Here is a 15,169-nt window from a genome sequence, read left to right as displayed (position 1 = left end):
TATAAAAAATAAATACGTGATAATATTAAAAATATGTATATAATATAGTGTAAAAAATACATACATAACATAATTAAAATATATACATAAGATAACATGTAAAAATATATATATAAATAATATAGTATTAAAGATATATATATATAAAATAGTATAATATATATGTATACGTAATATAGAATTTAGAATATACCTAATATATTAAAAGAATATATATAATATAATATTAAGAAATATAATAATAACAAAAAAAAGAGAGGGAGAGAGTGGGTGATTTCCGGCCACAAGGCCGGCCATCGTTCGGTCGCCGGACAGCCGCCGGCCGCCATCGGCTCCACCGTACACGGTAGCCGGACCTCAAAAAAACTTTTTTGGTAAAAATGGGTAAGCTTCCTCCTTTTATTTTTTTACTTTCGTATAAAAGAAACAAAATAAGATTGAAAGGAAAACAATAAGTAAACAAAGAACTTAAAACGAGAATAGACAAAGAAACCTCTTTTGCTTTGATCTTTGATTAATCTCCAAAAAAAACTAGCTTCTCCAAAAACTAGCCTTTGCAATAACTCTTCTCCTTGATTACTTTAAAAAGAAACATCTCCAAAAATCCTTTACAATAACTTTCTCTCCCAAAAACTCTCCAAAAAAATCCCCCCATATACAAAATATGAGAAGGCTTATATAGCCATTTACAAAATATTTTTTTTATTGTTTATGTCTTCATTTGTAGGTACAAGTGGTGGTGGAGCAAGTGTGGTTAGTGGAGTAGGTAATGGAGCAAGTGTGGCTAGTGGATTTGGTGGTGGAGAATGTGTGGCTAGTGGAGTTGGTGGTGGAAAATGAGTGGCTAGTTGAGAAAAGTTTAAGTTGTGGGCTAGGTTTTTTATTTTGATTTGGGCTTAGGGTTTGGGCCATTGGGGTTTTGATGTAAATTGGGCTTTGGGTAGTTAAGATTTTGGGTTTTAGGTTTAATTTTGGTGGGTTAGGTAAGGCTAAATTGGGTTTTGATGTAAATGGGCTAAAATTGGCCTACAACAGCTGCCCCTCTTTGCTTATTATCGTGTAACGAGAATAGAGTAAAGATATAAAGAAAGGCCAATTTTGCCCGGTCTTGCTAAGTATGGACTTCTTTGGTGCTCTTCTCATCCAGGTAGTCTCTTTCCAGTCCATCGCATCTTGTAGCTTTGGTTCAATCCACTGCAAATTCAGAGATATGCCTTGTAGCTTCAATCTGTTCCAATGTAATTCAATATGCTCTTCTATCGCTTCAGTGAGATAAGGTTTTGGGTCTTCTTTTCTGCCACTTTAGAAAGGCAAGATCTGATATCCTCGATTAACTCCACTACAACTTCAGGGAGACAAAATCTGGTGTCTTCAATCAGCTCTAATATTGATTCTTTACTCGGCATGTGATCCTGAGCTCAACTCATTTCTCGCAATATGAATTGACTCTGTAAAACTAGACATTAAAACAGAAATTGAAAATAGCTCAGCACGTGAGCCAAGGCTCAACTCACCTCTCGCAAAAGTAGATTTTGAAAATACCTCGACATGTGAACCCAAGGCTCAACTCACATCTCGCAATATGAGTTGATTTTTGAAAAATATAAATTGAAAAAACAGAAATTGAAAAGTAGAAATTAAAAAGACCTCAGCACGTGAGCCGTGGCTCAACTCACCTCTCGCAATATGAGTTAATTTTTGACAAACAGAAATTGAAATTACCTCAGCGTGTCCCAAGGCTCAACTCACCTTTCGCAATATGAGTTGATTTTTTGAAAAACAGAAATTTAAAAATACCTCAGCGTGTCCTGAGGCTCAACTCACCTCTCGCAATATGAGTTGATTTTTTTTTACGAACAGAAATTGAAGAACAGAAATTGAAAAGACCTCAGCATGTGAGCCGAGACTCAACTCACCTCTCGCAATATGAGTTAATTTTTAAAAAACAGAAATTGAAATTACCTCAGTGTGTCCCGAGGCTCAACTCACCTCTCGCAATATGAGTTGATTTTTGAAAAACAGAAATTTAAAAATACCTCAGCGTGTCCTGAGGCTCAACTCACCTCTCGCAATATGAGTTGATTTTTTTTTTTACAAACAGAAATTGAAAAACAGAAATTGAAAAGACCTCAGCATGTGAGCCGAGACTCAACTCACCTCTCGCAATATGAGTTAATTTTTGACAAACAGAAATTGAAATTACCTCAGCGTGTCCCGAGGCTCAACTCACCTCTCGCAATATGAGTTGATTTTTGAAAAACAGAAATTTAAAAATACCTTAGCGTGTCCTGAGGCTCAACTCACCTCTCGCAATATGAGTTGATTTTTTTTTTACGAACAGAAATTGAAGAACAGAAATTGAAAAGACCTCAGCATGTGAGCCGAGGCTCAACTCACCTCTCGCAATATGAGTTAATTTTTGACAAGCAGAAATTGAAATTACCTCAGCGTGTCCTGAAGCTCAACTCACCTCTCGCAATATGAGTTGATTTTTGACAAACAGAAATTGAAATTATCTCAGCGTGTCCTGAGGCTCAACTCACTTCTAGCAATATGAGTTGATTTTGAAAACAAAAATTAAAAGTACCTCAACGTGTCTTAAGGCTCAACTCATCTCTCGCAATATGAGTTGATTTTCCTTGAAAAGCATGAATTAAAAACATCAAAATACCCAAAACCTGTCCTTTGGTAGAACTCGGGTGTCTTTTCCTTTGATTCAGTGCGACTCTCATTCAAGATTTCTTGCTCTGCTGGAGTACCTGTATATGCTATGTATGATGTTATCATGATATGCACATGTTTGTCTTAAATGCTTTTATGCCTACATGATTATGCAGTGCTCCTTAAGCATGTTTTTCGTATGTCCATTTAGCCACGATTGTTGAGGATCTGTGTTCATTGCTTTGATTCTCGACTTTCTCTTCAGGCCTTATACCTGCCTTCAAGCTGCACGAGTAATCGACGTTCCTCAGATATCACTCTTCTGCCCCCGATTGAACTTTGTTCTTACTTTGAGACTCTTGTGCTTATCAAATTTTCATCCAGGTAATGCTTAACATTTCTTTTATTTAGAGTATGTCATTTCTCCATTTATCATGTAAATAAACACATAATGAGATGCATGAAAAAGGTCAGGTAGGGAAAAAATGATATTTCATATTCATCTATTTCAAATGTGGCAAACAAAGCAAGTTAACCAATGAGAGTAAAAATGTCAAAAAGAAAGAAAGGATCGTATTCAACGGATACAAATACTTTAGATATTCGAACATGAACTCTTCCACGTTCCTCAATCAAGAATCTTTTCGAGTCTGGCTCTTTGCGTAGAAGATTTCGAGCTTTCAGAAATGCTTCAAATACTGTAGTCTCACTGTTTGACCCGCTGTTAAAACGCCACGCTCTTTAAGCCAGGTTTACCTCATTAGGACGCCCTCTCGGGTTTTCATCCTAATCTTTTGTGCTAATCAAGACGCCCTTTGCGGGTTTTCGCCTTGATCCCTCTTTTTTATTTATTTTTTTATTTATTTTTTTTTGGATGCCCTTTTCGGGTTTTCATCTCAAGCATAATATTTCTTCACAGCATCTGAGTTCACTGGATTTGGTAGCTCCTTGCCATCCATCTCGGTAAGGATCAAAGCTCCTCCTAAAAATGCCTTCTTTACGACGTATAGTTCTTCCCAATTTGGTGCCCATTTTCCTCGCAGGTCCTTTTGTATTGGGAGAATCTTCCTCAGTACGAGTTCTCCTTCGTGGAATTCTCTTGGCCATACTTTCTTGTCATGGGCCGCGATCATTCTCTTCTGGTACATCTGCCCGTGACAAATTGCTCTTAGACGTTTTTATTCGATGAGGTTCAACTAATCATATCGAGCTCGAACCCATTCTGCTTCTTCTAACTTTAATTCCATTAAGACTCGCAAGGAGGGGATCTCAACCTCAATAGGTAGCACAGCTTCCATTCCGTAAGCCAGAGAGAAAGGAGTTACTCCAGGTGATGTTCGCACAGATATGTGATATGCAAACAAAGCAAATGGAAGCTTCTCGTGCCAATCTTTATATGTCTCAGTCATTTTCCCAATGATCCTCTTAATATTTTTATTGGCTGCTTCAACAGCCCCGTTCATCTTTGGGCGATAGGGCGAGGAGTTATGATGCTTTATTTGGAACTGCTCGCACACTTCTTTCATCATCTTATTGTTCAGATTCGTGGCATTATCTGAAATGATTCTTTTAGGCAAACTATACCGGCAAATGATTTCATTTTTCAAAAACCTGCAAACTACAGTCCTCGTCACATTGGAAAACGAAGCGGCTTCTATCCTTTTTGTGAAGTAATCGATGACCACAAAAACGAATCGATGTCCATTTGATGCTTTTGGAGAAATTGGCCCTATGACATCCATGCCCCACATAGAAAAAGGCCACGGAGAAGTCATGACATGAAGGGGTGAAGGGGCTACATGAATTTTATCGCCGTAGATTTGACATTTGTGGCATTTTCTGGCAAAATTGATGCAGTCATTTTCCATTGTCAGCCAATAATAACCGAGTCTCATGATCTTTTTGGCCATATTGAAACCATTGGCATGCGTTCCGCAAATTCCCTCATGGACCTCTTCAAGTATTTTTCTGGCTTCAACATCATCCACACATCTCAAAAGCATCTGATCCTTTCCTCTTTTATACAGGATATCCCCATCAAGAACAAATCCCGCTGCCATTCTTCTAATTGTTCTTTTATCGTTCTCATTTGCTTGTTCGGGATACCTTTGATTCTTGATATATTCTAAGACATCATGGAACCAAGGCTGTCCGTCTACTTCTTTCTCAATGCTACAACAGTGTGCAGGGACCTCGTATATGCTCATTTTGAGGGGCGTTATTTCTACTTCTCTACTTGCTTTGAACATTGAAGCCAAAGTGGCCAGGGCATCAGCCAGTTGGTTCTCTTCTCGTGGGAAGTAATGAAAAGTTATTTCTTTGAATTCCTTGATCAATCCAGCCACTAAATCACTGTACTTAATCAATTTTGAGTCCCTCACTTCCCACTCTCCACGGATTTGGTAAATCACTAGGGCTGAGTCCCCATACACCTCCAAGACCTTGATGTTTTGTTCGATAGCTGCACGAAGCCCCATGATACAGGCCTCATATTCTGCGATATTATTGGTACTGAAGAAGTTCAGTCTTGCGGTGAACGGATAATGATTCCCGTCTGATGATACCAGGATTGCTCCAATTCCATGCCCTAAAGCATTTGACGCACCATCAAAGCACATCTTCCATGACTTCTCTTTTGATGATTCGGATATTATTTCTGTGATGCACATTAAGTCTTCGTCTGGGAAATCGAATCTTAAAGGCTCATATTCCTCTGTCGTTCGAGTTGCTAAGAAGTCAGCTATTGCGCTCCCTTTTATCGACTTCTGACTTATATAGGCAATGTCATATTCCGAAAGGAGGATCTGCCATCGTGCCATTCTTCCTGATAGTGCCGGCGATTCCATCATGTATTTTATTGGGTCCAGCTTTGAAATTAGCCATGTCGTGTGATACAACATATATTGTCTGAGTCTCCGAGCTACCTAAACCAGAGCGCAACAGTATTTTTCAATGGACGAATACTTTGCCTCATATTCAGTGAACTTTTTACTGAGGTAGTAGATCGCCTTTTCTTTCTTCCCTGACTCGTCGTGTTGCCCAGTACGCAACCCATTGATTTTTCGAACACGGTCAAATACAATATCAATGGTCTCCCCGGAGTTGCCGGTACTAGCACTGGAGGACTAGACAAATATTGCTTTATCTTATCAAAGGCCACCTGGCATTCCTCGTTCCATTCTTCCGGGTTATGTTTTCGAAGAAGCCGAAAGATTGGGTCGCATTGGTTGGTAAGTTGAGCGATAAATCGGACGATGTAGTTTAATCTCCCTAAAAATCCTCTAACTTCCTTTTGCGTGCGCGGATGTGGTAATTCTTGGATGGCTTTTATTTTATCTGGATCAACTTCGATACCTCTTTCACTGACAATGAAGCCTAGCAACTTTCCCGAGGTAGCCCCAAATGTACATTTGCCTGGATTAAGCTTTAGCTGAAACTTTCTCAGCCTTTCGAACAACTTCTTGAGGTTCACTATATGCTCTTCTTCCCCTCGGGATTTAGCAATCATGTCGTCGACGTAGACCTCTATTTCTTTATGCATCATGTCATGGAATAACGTTACCATAGCCCTCTGATATGTTGCCCCAGCATTCTTTAAGCCGAATGGCATCATCTTATAGCAGAATGTTCCCCACATTGTTATGAAGGTAGTTTTCTCCATATCTTTAGGGGCCATCTTGATCTGATTATACCCCGAGAATCCATCCATGAAAGAAAACAATGAATGTTTTGCTGTGTTGTCCACCAACGTGTTAATATGTGGCAGGGGAAAATTATCTTTTGGGCTTGCTCGATTCAGGTCACGGTAATCCACGCACATTCGTACTTTGCCATCTTTCTTTGGTGCCGGGACTATGTTAGCCACCCATTCTGGATATTTGGAGGCTTGTAGGAAGCCAGCATCAAATTGCTTCTTGACTTCCTCTTTTATTTTCAACAGCATTTTGGGTCTCATCCGTCTTAATTTTTGCTGGATGGGCTTGCATTCTGGCTTTAATGGGAGCTTATGGACCACTAAATCTTCATCTAGCCCTGGCATGTCCTGGTATGACCATGCGAAAACATCTTTGTATTCGCGGAGTAAAATGATCAAACTATGCCTGGTACTCTCTGAAATAGAAGTCCCAATCTTCACTTCTTGTTTCCTCTCTTCAGTGCCCAAATTTATTGTTCCCACAGATTCTTCATGAGGCAAAATCTGTTTGTCCTCTTGTTCCACCATTCTTAACAATTCAGGAGACGAGACATAATCTTCAACATTTTCTTCGGCTTCAAATTCTTCTAAACAAACAGCCTTCTCACAATCAATTTCAAGATTCGTAACGGGCTTATTCATGTCGTCAATATCTGAGCACCTGAAAGTTGAATGGAAAAGGAAGCTATAGAGGGACATCCAAGTATTTGAAACAAAATGTTATGTCATGGCAATGAGGCAAATGTAAGGATAGGCTATGAAATGAGAAAATGATTATGAAATTAGTGATAATGCGAAAAATCGTGACAAAATGCATCTTCATTTAAATGATAAAGAGCGAATGTAAACTCTTACAAAAGAATTCTATTATATCTAAGGACACAATAGAAGGTTAATGTTTAGTATTACTCTGAAGACTTATAAACTACAAGAAGCTCCTCGGCAGTCCAATTGTTCAACATGAAACCAAGAGGGCAAGGGCATATCCTCGAGACATCTTTACTTGCATCAGCCCCTTTATCAATGACATTTATACTGACATTCTGAAAACTCCTTTCAATTAACCCCAGCATGTTTCGTGGATCATCTTGTCCAGGGTACATCATTCCCGCAGATGTAAATGTTTTTGACAAAGGAGGGTACTCTATTGGTTCCCATTCTGGTTCTCGGCCCAAAGTTCTTGCAATTCTTCTCTCTTGATCCTTCTTCCACTGTCTTATTCTTTGACGCCTGTCAGGCTGGAACCCCAAACCGTATCGGGCCTTGTAGTGTACTGGCTTTAAAGCCCTAACTATTCCTTGCAGATGTCTCCCTAAACCTCTTCTCGCACGAGCTCCCCTTCCTACGGTCAACTTGACACCCATTCTGGTATTTCTCGACAGTTTTGGCATCGGAATTCTGTTTCCCTCAGCGACGAAAGTGGCATTGACGAATTCAATGGATCGAAAAGAACATTCCACTGCATCCTTGCTTACTTCCAAGTATGGCGCATCAGCAGAGATAGATGCTACAATGTCTTCTTCGCCCTCGACTGTGACCAAACAGCCATCCATGATAAATTTCATCTTTTGATGGAGGGATGATGGGACTGCTCTAGCAGAATGGATCCAAGGTCTTCCTAAAAGGCAGTTATAAGAGGGTGTAATGTCCATGACTTGGAACTCGACATCATAAATGTAAGGGCCCACTTCCAAAGGGATTTCGATCTTTTCCATGACTTCGCGCCTCGTTCCGTCGAATGCCCTTACCGTGGAATGACAGGGCCTTAAGTAGGACAAATCCATCGGTATTCTGGAAAGCGTGGCCAATGGTATAACATTTAACGCTGACCCATTATCGATGAGTACGTTTGGTATTATGTATCCCTTACAACGAGTCGTGATATGCAACGCTTTCACCAAGCCTCTACCATTTGGTGGTATCTCATCATCACTAAAAGAGATGAAATTGTCCGCATTCAGATTGTTTACCCATCTATCAAGCTTTTCGACAGATATGTTGTTGGCCACATAAGCTTAATTTAACACATTCAATAAAGCATTCCGGTGTGGCTCTGAATTTAACAGTAGAGATAGAACTGAGATTCGCGCTGGCTGCTTGCTCAATTGTCCCACCACACTATACTCGCTGTGCTTAATAAATTTCAAGAATTCTTGAGCTTCTTCCTCATTCACAGGCTTTTTAGTTTCTTGCACGGGTGGAATTTCTTACTCGACTTCGACTTCGTGCATCACTATTTTCCCTTTTTGCTTTGAGTCGCTACTTTTCTTTACCGGTTCAACTTCTTTAGAATAGCATCGTCCACTTCGAGTAAAATGACCTACCTCCCCAACATTTTCAGTTATGGCTTTGGACTTTTCAACTTCCGGTGTAACGATATTAACATCATATCTCCACGGTACTGTTTTGTTGTCCTTATACGGGAAAGGAGACGGTACTTCAATTACCATCTGTGGTTTCAACGGCTCTCTCATCGCATCGTAATAAATTACCAACGGTCGATCAGTACTATAAGGGGGCCCTGATGATTGGCTATTAGAGACGCATACTTCTCTTTCGTTGGTATCTTCCCTCATGTTAAGGATCTTGATCTCCTTATTATCCATCCGGTCTTGAAGTAACCTTTTAAATTCCTCACATGACTGAATGTCATGTCCAACAATCCCATGAAAATTGCAAAAACTTTGACCTTCTTCTCCAAAAATTCTATCAGAGTGACAGAGCAATCCTTTCTTAACCAATACCTCCCAGATTTTCTGCAGAGGCATCCTTATTTCTGAAACACATCTTCTAACCTTCCATTCATCCTCTTTCCCCACTGTGCTCACATGTCCTTCGGTATGGTTAGGGAACGGGTTCCCCGTGGCGTTACTGGCACTATCGAATCATAGGATACCCGCGTCAATGAGTCCTTGAACTCTCCTTTTGAAAGCAAGAAAGTTCTCAGTAGAGTGCCCCTAGTTCCCTGCGTGGTATGCACAACTAGCGTTTGGATCGTACCACTTTGGGTATGGAGGTTTAAGAGGTGCCATGTAATGGGGAGAAATTAGCTATTTTTCCAAAAGTTTTGGGTACAATTCCCCATACGACACAGGGATAGGGGTAAATTGCGGTCTCTCGAGATTATGCCTTGCTGGTCTTGGTTCGTTTCTGGGTTGGCTTTGGGCGGGTACCGTGTTTTGTGGGAAAGTGGTGACAAGTCTTTGGTTGTTCGTGGCGTATACGGGGTAGGACGGATGTGGTGCTTGGTAGTAAGGGGTTTGAGGGGGATAATAGAAGTTCGGGGGTGGATAATTTCGAGGTCGGGGTTGGTTAGGATACGAATTGGGAATGTAACGACTCCCAGTTCCCACCATGTGGGCTTCTGGCTCTTTCTTCCTTACGGGTGCTGCTTTTCTTGAGCCTTCTGATCCATCCATTCTACTGCTCTTGACGGCATTCTCTATGAGTTCACCGGATATTACAATATCCGCGAAATCCTTCGTGGCAGTTCCCACTAATTTGTCATAAAACGGTGCCTTTAAAGTATTGATAAAGAGAACAGTTATCTCCGTTTTTGTTAGTGGGGGTTCCACTTGAGCTGAGACGTCTCTCCATCTCTGCGCATACTGTCTAAAAGTCTCTGATGGCTTTTTCTCCATCATTTGCAAGGTCATACGGTCTGGCACCATATCCAATACATGCTTGTACTTCTCGCAAAATGCTGACGCCAAGTCCTTCCAAGATCGAATCTTTTCTCTACTAAGTTGATTGTACCACCGAAGAGCTGACCCTGTTAGACTATCTTGAAAGCAATGTATGAGTAGTTTATCCTCGTTCACATAACCGGTCATTTTTCGACAGAACATAATGAGATGTGCTTTTGGGCACCTTGTCCCATCATACTGCTCAAAATCAGGCACTTTGAACTTCGGAGGCAACATTAGATCAGGTACCAAACTGAGTTCCTTGGCACCTAGTACAGAGAAGACTTCAGTGCCTTCTATTGCTTTGAGTCTTTCCTCTAGACTCCTATATTTTGCGTCATGGTTATCCAATTTCAACTTGGCTACCTCTGCTGGGTCATCCAGATCTAGAACTAGTGGATCAGTAGGACTAGCCCTTGGGTTCGACGCGAATATTTCTTGCCCCAAATTAGTGGGTGGAGCAGGTGGCATAGGTCGATGTTCCAAGCCTGTGGGTTCCCCTTGAGTATACCTCTTTGTGTTGTATATGCGAGCGGTGGAGTGAATCCCAGGGGATAGAGTGGATCCTGATCGTGGTGAATTTTTGACTGAGGTTCTATAACATCGGGGTTCTGCATGGGTCCTTTTCTTTTGACCAAAGTTGTCATCATCTCCATCATTTTGGCCATCTGATCTCTTTGCTCGAGTGATTCCTTACGAGATCTGACCATTAGGTCTCTCGTTTCTTGTTGCGATTTGGCCAGTTGCTCTTGTAATTCCTTTTGAGCCCTTTCCATCCTTTCAATTCTCTCATTGAATTCAGCCTCCATTACTCTAGCTTGTCGGCGCGTTTTATACGGATGACGTGGTTCCAGTCTTGTGGTATTACAACTGAGAATTATATATTTTATCTTCAGCGACCGTGTATGGGATATGCAATGTATGAATGAATGCATGAATGTCAAAATGTTAGTTATGCAAGGAATGCAAAAAATTGGTGTTGATTTCAAGATAGCCCTTATTTAGGCATTTCCTTAATCAAAGGAGTTTATTACACAACATTTCGGTCACTCGTATAATTGACTCCTCCATTAGAAACCCGTTTTTGGCAACCAATCTCTAATCAACACCTTCCTAACAATATGCCTTCGATGCATGATGGAAAATACAGACAAATGACCTTGGTTAGCGCAACACATATAAACAGAGAAAAACTGCGGAAAATCTAACAAATTAAGCTACTTGGTCTAGTGGACTCGATTCCCTTGCTCAGAAAGCACAAATGTAAAAGAAATAGAGGGTAAGATGCGTTTTTCCCGTGTACTTATTTCGGTGACTAGTAAACGGACGGAGGTTTGGCTCGGCTCTAGTTGGATGGCTCGTATAGTTTACTATATGCGATTTTGGTTCTAGATGGGTACTCGAATTGTCCGTATTGTCATCTGCTAAGATTAGTACGATGCTTCGGTCATAGCCCATCACAGGCTAACGAGTTCAATTCGAGGGATCACATTTACTTATGCCTATGCGGAGGGACAAGTTAACTCACGAAAGCATAAGTCATATGTAACCCGAAAGTATTCACTAGCCTGTGCGGAGGGACGAGTTAACTCACGAAGGCGTAGCGTTTACTTTCACTTAAACGGACAGAGCCTGGGTAGAGAGCTCGTGTTATGCGAAAATGCAAGTGCACGGTGTGTGGGGAACAACTCATAAACCTTTACGTTTCACTTAAAGAAACTAAACCAAAATTAAAAACATAAAAATTGAAAACTGAAAAACAACCAAATAAGCAAGTTAGAAGAAATATTTACAGCACAATACAAATGCATGAATTTTGAAAACGAGATTTTCGGATCACGACCAAATATTTACTTTGAACAAGGAAATTTGAAAATTTTGACAAAACGTGTTTAATTCCAGACACGACTCTCAAAAAGGCTGTCCCCAGTGGAGTCGCCAGCTGTAGCGACGTAAAAATTTTAGCTTAGCTTGGTCGCTAATTGAGGCGATTATTTGTAAATTTTAAAAATTGACTTTCGATTTTATTAAAAAAAGGAATCGCCACCGATATTTTTTCTAGGTGTGACTGGACACCTAATAAATCATCCTTTTTTAGAAAAGAAAACTTATTCTTGCACAAAAATGAAGGCCGAATTTAGGTCTACGTCAAAAGCCAGAGTAACGTTGGGTTCGGGAGTCAGTTACGCGCGAGGAAGGTATTAGCACCCTCGCGACGCCCAAAATTGGTATCTTATTAAACACGTGTTGTCTTGATTTTCAAAAATACGAATTCAATTTGACATTTAAGTGTGATCCGATTGAAGGAAATGAGAAGTTGTAAGTTTTTGGTTTTTTAGAAGGATATCCCGTTTTTAACACGAGCCGACTAACTTCACCCAACATAGCGATGAAATCAATGACTTAATGTTAAAATCGATACATTGCCTTATTCTTAAAATTAAAATGTAAAAAGTTTCTAAAATGATAGTAAAAAAAATCTAAGAATATTATTGTAAAAATGCGAATAGTGATGTGAATAATATAAAATATTAAAATATCAAAATATTAGAATAATAATAATTAATATTGACAAATAAAAAAATAAAATAGAAATAAAAAAGTGTACATAATATATATATTAGAAATAACAATGATGTTTAAAAATAATACTATTAATAATACTACATAAATGTGTACATATATAAAAAATAAATACGTGATAATATTAAAAATATGTATATAATATAGTGTAAAAAATACATACATAATATAATTAAAATATATACATAAGATAACATGTAAAATATATATATATAAATAATATAGTATTAAAGATATATATATAAAATAGTATAATATATATGTATACGTAATATAGAATTTAGAATATACCTAATATATTAAAAGAATATATATAATATAATATTAAGAAATATAATAATAACAAAAAAAAGGGAGAGAGTGGGTGATTTCCGGCCACAAGGCCGGCCATCATCCGGTCGCTGGACCGCCGCCGGCCTCCATCGGCTCCACCGTACACGGCAGCCGGACCTCAAAAAAACTTTTTTGGTAAAAATGGGTAAGCTTCCTCCTTTTATTTTTTTACTTTCGTATAAAAGAAACAAAATAAGATTGAAAGGAAAATAATAAGTAAACAAAGAACTTAAAACGAGAATAGACAAAGAAACCTCTTTTGCTTTGATCTTTGATTAATCTCCAAAAAAAACTAGCTTCTCCAAAAACTAGCCTTTACAATAACTCTTCTCCTTGATTACTTTAAAAAGAAACCTCTCCAAAAATCCTTTACAATAACTTTCTCTCCCAAAAACTCTCCAAAAAAATCCCCCCATATACAAAATATGAGAAGGCTTATATAGCCATTTACAAAATATTTTTTTTATTGTTTATGTCTTCATTTGTAGGTACAAGTGGTGGTGGAGCAAGTGTGGTTAGTGGAGTAGGTAATGGAGCAAGTGTGGCTAGTGGATTTGGTGGTGGAGAAGGTGTGGCTAGTGGAGTTGGTGGTGGAAAAGGAGTGGCTAGTGGAGTTGGTGGTGGAAAAGGAGTGGCTAGTGGAGTTGGTGGTGGAAAAGGTGTGGCTAGTTGAGAAAAGTTTAAGTTGTGGGCTAGGTTTTTTATTTTGATTTGGGCTTAGGGTTTGGGCCATTGGGGTTTTGATGTAAATTGGGCAGTTAAGATTTTGGGTTTTGGGTTTAATTTTGGTGGGTTAGGTAAGGCTAAATTGGGTTTTGATGTAAATGGGCTAAAATTGGCCTACAACATCCCTCAAGTGTAGAAAGCAAACCTAGAAATCATGTATTCCTCGAGTTCAAAACAAAATCTTCTTCGTTTTCAAAATCCCAACTCGAGATAGCTGATTTTTTATTTTATTTTTCTGAGTGGATGTGGTTCCTTGCTTGTTTGTGAACCAATATGATTATATTTGTATTGCGATGTTTGCAGATTTAGAATTATGTGTTTGTATTTAATGTAAACCATAAGTCCCTTGTGGGTTTTCTGGATTCTTGGCATGAACAGTGAGGTTCAAAGAATTATTTCTTTGGATTTCTATGTAGTTTTGGGGTCTTTATGTTTGCAGTAACTTTTGATTCATCTTTGAGTTTCATCCATTGCAGTAATAAATTACATATTTTATGATACTTGAAACATGATTTGATGGTTAAAAAGTCTTGTGCTATAAATTACATTTGAGAAATGAGCTTGTATAAAAACTAAATAAAAAATAAAAAAATGAATCTTTAGGATTGTCACAGTTTGACCATGAAGCTATAGATTTTGAAGTGAAGAGTTCAGCTTTGTGAAATGGTGGGATGCTAATGGTGATTAATGGCGGCGTGAGTGAGGGTCGTTGAAGGTGAAGGTTAGATGGTGATTATGAGTTTTGGGTTGAAGATGACGATTTTGCGGTGGAGCAAAGAAGAAAGAAAACTAAATTGGAATTTTAAGTTTTTAAACTTTAATACATCTTTTGGGATTTTTTAAAAAGCTAATTAGTTTTAATTTATATATTGGTTTTTTTATACATTTTTGAAGACTTAGAATTAAATTGACAAGTGTGTAAATATTAAGGGATAAATTTATTGAGTTTCTTAGAATTAGGATCAAATTAACATAATAGATAAATAATGCGGACTAAATTTATTATTATATTAATCAAAGTTATGCAAAAATGATAAAAAAAACACTACCATTGATGCCGTTTTAAGTTATCATTAGTTTTTTTTTGGTACATTTAGGTTATCATTAGTTGCTTAGCCTTAAAAATTTATAGGGATTAAATTGCTTCTTTTTAGTGGGATCAATTTGTTTAATATCAAATTTGAGAGGGATTGGAGAGATCTTTTTACCACTAGTTTTTTTTACTTTCTATTATGTTTGAAATTGACATTTTAACTTTCAATCATAATTTTTGGTAGCAATGAAGAAGACTAAAAGTTAATAAATCACATTTTCACAAACTTTTGAAAAACACTTTTCATTTCAATAACAATGAAGAACTAACCTTTATTTTAAGGGTAAACTAAAAAAATAATCACTTTTGTTTGTTTCAGATTACATTTTAGTCAGTTATGTTTGAAATATTACATTTTACTCATGTTATCATTTTATTATGAAGTGGTCACTC

The sequence above is a fragment of the Gossypium hirsutum genome, chromosome A09, assembly GCF_007990345.1.
Source record: "Gossypium hirsutum isolate 1008001.06 chromosome A09, Gossypium_hirsutum_v2.1, whole genome shotgun sequence".
NCBI classification, from domain to species: Eukaryota; Viridiplantae; Streptophyta; class Magnoliopsida; order Malvales; family Malvaceae; genus Gossypium; species Gossypium hirsutum.
This window is presented reverse-complemented; position numbering follows the sequence as displayed.